The sequence below is a fragment of the Schistocerca cancellata genome, chromosome 1, assembly GCF_023864275.1.
Source record: "Schistocerca cancellata isolate TAMUIC-IGC-003103 chromosome 1, iqSchCanc2.1, whole genome shotgun sequence".
In the NCBI taxonomy this organism is placed as follows: Eukaryota; Metazoa; Arthropoda; class Insecta; order Orthoptera; family Acrididae; genus Schistocerca; species Schistocerca cancellata.
Window position 1 is genome coordinate 226,976,476 of NC_064626.1, and position 3,910 is coordinate 226,980,385.

General features: G+C 50.9%; 1 non-coding gene across 1 annotated transcript; it reads left to right on the forward strand.

Moving 5' to 3' along the window:
* The first annotated feature begins 2,766 nt into the window (after positions 1-2,766).
* Trnat-ugu (transfer RNA threonine (anticodon UGU)) lies at positions 2,767-2,840 on the forward strand. Its single transcript has one exon. It is a non-coding gene; the product is annotated as a tRNA-Thr (tRNA).
* The last annotated feature ends 1,070 nt before the right edge of the window (positions 2,841-3,910 follow it).

A 3,910-nucleotide genomic window follows, 5' to 3' on the forward strand; every position in this document is an offset into this window, starting at 1 on the left:
TGTCCTCCGGATCGCCGGCTTGGCGCAGTCCAACCACCATGTCAATATCGAGTGGTAGCGGGAAAGGCGTCTTTCGCAGGCTGACCATGTTTCAGTGACTTGTTGGCGACACGCCAGGTCATGCAAGTGTGACGTATTGAGTTTCCATGGCGCACGGCTGCGCCATACTGATTGCGGCGGAAGGAGGACCGTACAGATGTAGGCGCAATGGTCGGAAAGGGCCAGCGGCCAGCGTTCGGCGCCCCGTATCGCAGATCTAAGAGTTTGTGAGACGTACATCCTATCTAGTCGGCTTGCGGAATGACTGCTAAGGAAGGTATGCCCAGAACGGTCACCGTGTTGAACTTCCCAGGTATCGTGAAGCAGGAGGTCTCGCACCACTATACGTAATTCCTGGCATGTAGTATAGTGGGGAATCTGATCTTTAGGATGCAGAACGTAGTTAAAATCACCCTTTATTAGGCAATGGTCATAGCGCCCTAAAAACAGGGGAGCGATTTCCTCGGAATAAAACTGGGCTCTTACATGCCGTCGGTCGGTGCCTGAGGGAGCGTAGACATTAATGATGCGTGTCCCCATGGCAGTGAGTGCCATGCCCCGAGCTGATGGAAGGAAGGCGACATCGGTCACAGAAATCCCGTGGCGGACGTAGATGGCCACTCCGCGGCCCATAGGATCACTCGCGGAGGCATGGGCGGTATAGCCATTGATATCCGGGAGACTAGCCAAGTGAACTTCCTGCAGAAGGGCGAAATCGATATCCAAAGCCCAGAATATCTCCTGCATAAGGCGGATTTTCACCCTGGAACGGATGTTGTTGGTGTTGATGGTTTCTATCCGGTAGGCCTGGTGTCGGATTGCTGGAGGCTGGTCCACTCCGCTGTTCGCGCAAGGGTGAGGGCGTCGCAGCGGAACGTTATCCCGCTGGCCCGCAGGGGAGTCTGGGGAGAGTATGATTAGTGGTGCGGCCATGACTACGCAGGGCCCCGTAACGGGTCCTGCTCCTCGACCTCCTCCTCGTGCCACGCCGTGGAAGCGGACACTGGTGTATCTTCCATTTTGTCTGCAGAAGATGTTGTAATGGTGCGTGGTGTAGTGTCGCCTGTGATACGTTCATGATTTACTTCAGCACGGGGCCCAGGCACACCGATAGATGTCTCCACGCTCATAACGTCTTCGTCAGCAGTAGCGCGTTCTGAGGCCTCGTGCTGGGCTCCGGTTACGTCCTCCTCGACTTGTAACGTTTCCTCTTGGCCGGAAACTGTGCGACGTCTTCAAGTGCGACGTTTCAGAGAACGTTGTTTCCTTGTGCGACTCTCCGTGTCCGACGATGAAAGGGAGTCGCGTCGTTCTGGCAGAAAGGCCGCTGTAGGAACGATGAGCGAGTCGATCTCCATCGTGTTTCCGAGGTCAGGGTCAGCGTCCGGTTGCGTCGGCATCCTCGCAGCGGCGTCGTTGGCCGGCCGAGGCGGCGGGCCGTCCGAGGCGCTCTCCGTCGGTGTCTGGTCGGGCTCGTTGGTGGCGTCGTTTGTGGTGACCGGGCGACGTTGGAAAGCGGTAGGAGACGCTAGAGCAGCGGCATAGGTCACCGGTAGCACTGTAGGTTGCGACGTAGGTGGTTCTTCGGCAGCTGGAAGTTGCGTAATACGCCGTTGTAGGCATTCGGACCTAAGGTGGCCTTCTTTGCCGCACCCGGAACAGGTCCGAGGCTGGCCGTCGTATATAATTACGGCACGGCATCCGCCGATCTGTAAGTAGGACGGGACGTGGCTTCGGAGATCAATGGTGACTTGTCGGACCCCGTTTAGGACAGGATACGTCCGAAACTGTGTCCACTTCTCCGCCGTGTGGCCATGGACTGTGCCGTATGGACGTAGTGCCGCAACGACTTCCCCAGCTGGAAGTTGGAATGGCAGTTCGAAAATGCGTATCGTTCGCATACCTAAGCCTGCGTGGTCGACGGTTACCTCCCCCAGATTGCCATCAGCATGACAGAAGCGGAGCCTCTGTTTGGTCTCACGTAGTATGCGTTCGCACGCCGCGACGTTAATGATTTTCACATAGACCGTGCTGCTCACGATTGACAAATGTATGCCGACAATATCGGTCGCCGGGATCTTCACTTCCTCTCGCAGAAAACCCTCCACCTCGAGTGCTTCGGGTCGGGCATAATCGTTGCAGAAAGTAAATCAGAGTGTTGATTTACGGTAACGGTTCGCCATGGATCGTACAAGGTAAGCCGGCACTTAAGCAATGGCCGTTAGAATGTAAACAAGGCGAGCTCGCGCTCCGCACTCAGTCAACACGTACGCGTCCGCTCTGTTGCCCTGCCGAAGGCAGACTGCGTCCATCTGAGCCACCAAGGACACAGATGAATGGCGCGACTGCAGAGACTTATCCCTTGCACGCTTCCCGTGAGGTATATCAACAACACCTGTCGGCAGCTGAGGTTTTCAGTTAGTCATCGTTTATTCCAGGGAAAAGCTGCACGGTCATCAACAGTAACTGTTCTTTCGAGAACAAGTTACTGTCTTCATATATATATATATATAGTTAAAGGCTACCCAGCCATTGGCCGTCGTCTGTGCGAATGCGCACAGGTTGCCCAAACTCTTACGGGAATCGCCAAAGCGTGCGCGAGCAATGAGTGGTTGGGCAAATGTCTATAAGGTACAATACATATGTAGAATTGTGGACAGTTGGGAATGTGAGTCTCACGGGAAGCTTGCAAGGTATAAGTCCCTGCAGTCGGGCTATTCATCTGTGTCCTCGGTGGCTCAGATGGATAGAGCGTCTGCCATGTAAGCAGGAGATCCCGGGTTCGAGTCCCGGTCGGGGCACACTTTTCCGGCTGTCCACATCGAGGTATATGAACAACACCTGTCGGAAGCTGAGGTTTTCAGTTAGTCATCAGTATTAAGTTTGATTTAGTTTCTACTGATTATATAACCATGTATATATGTTTATATAACATGAAATCTTAAATTGCGCTCTATAAGTAAATTGTAATATATCTTTTATTATTTTGTGAAGTACGCCCATGCTGTGCACCAGAGATAACTATTCGCTTCCGTAGTTGGAGTTCCGAATTCTGTGTCCATTCTTTTATCCCACGGCTTTGCGATAAAAGAAAATAACCCTCTCTCGAGTGTTAATCATCTTGTGAGACAGACGGGACAGTAATTTGCTGTTTTGTAATATGACACATGTCCTCCTCGCCCCTGATGCTGTCCATCTCCTCCTCTCGCTGTCCATCTCCTCCTCTTCGCTTTTTCTATCCATTTCTCTTTCCCCCTGCCGCTGTTCATCTCTTTCTTCCTCCTTCTTTGTCCATCTGCTCTTCTTTCCTTGTCCATCTCCTCTCCCCATCTTTATGTATCCATCTCCACCTCTCTATTCTCTCTCCACGCCATCGCACTCACCCCAGTAGGAGACTGGTGGTTCTTACCCCAACAGTAAGTAATGAATGTAACAAACTGGACAGTAAGTGTTCCAGGAATTTAGGATGAAGTTTTTCTCGTATCTTTCCCTGCGTACGCACATCTCAAACATATTTCATATATTCCAGACGTACCTGTACAAATACTTCACGTGTATATCTACCCAATTTCGTACTGCAGTTTCATTTTTAAACAGCTCAATGTTCATGACGTCATATCTCCACAACTATGACTCTTACAACATTATAATTTGGTAGCTACATCAAATGGTAAATGTGTCTTTGTCGATAGAGTTAGTAGTACAAAAGTATAAAATTAAAACGTCATCGGAAGATTTTCACGCGTCTCAGTGCTAATGATATCATATCTCTTGAACTGTGTGTCAGGTAATGATTATTTTTGTAGGAATTTTCGGTGTCACATGTGGATACTCTCTGTGAAAAGTGTATATGAGTAGAGACTGTGAAATG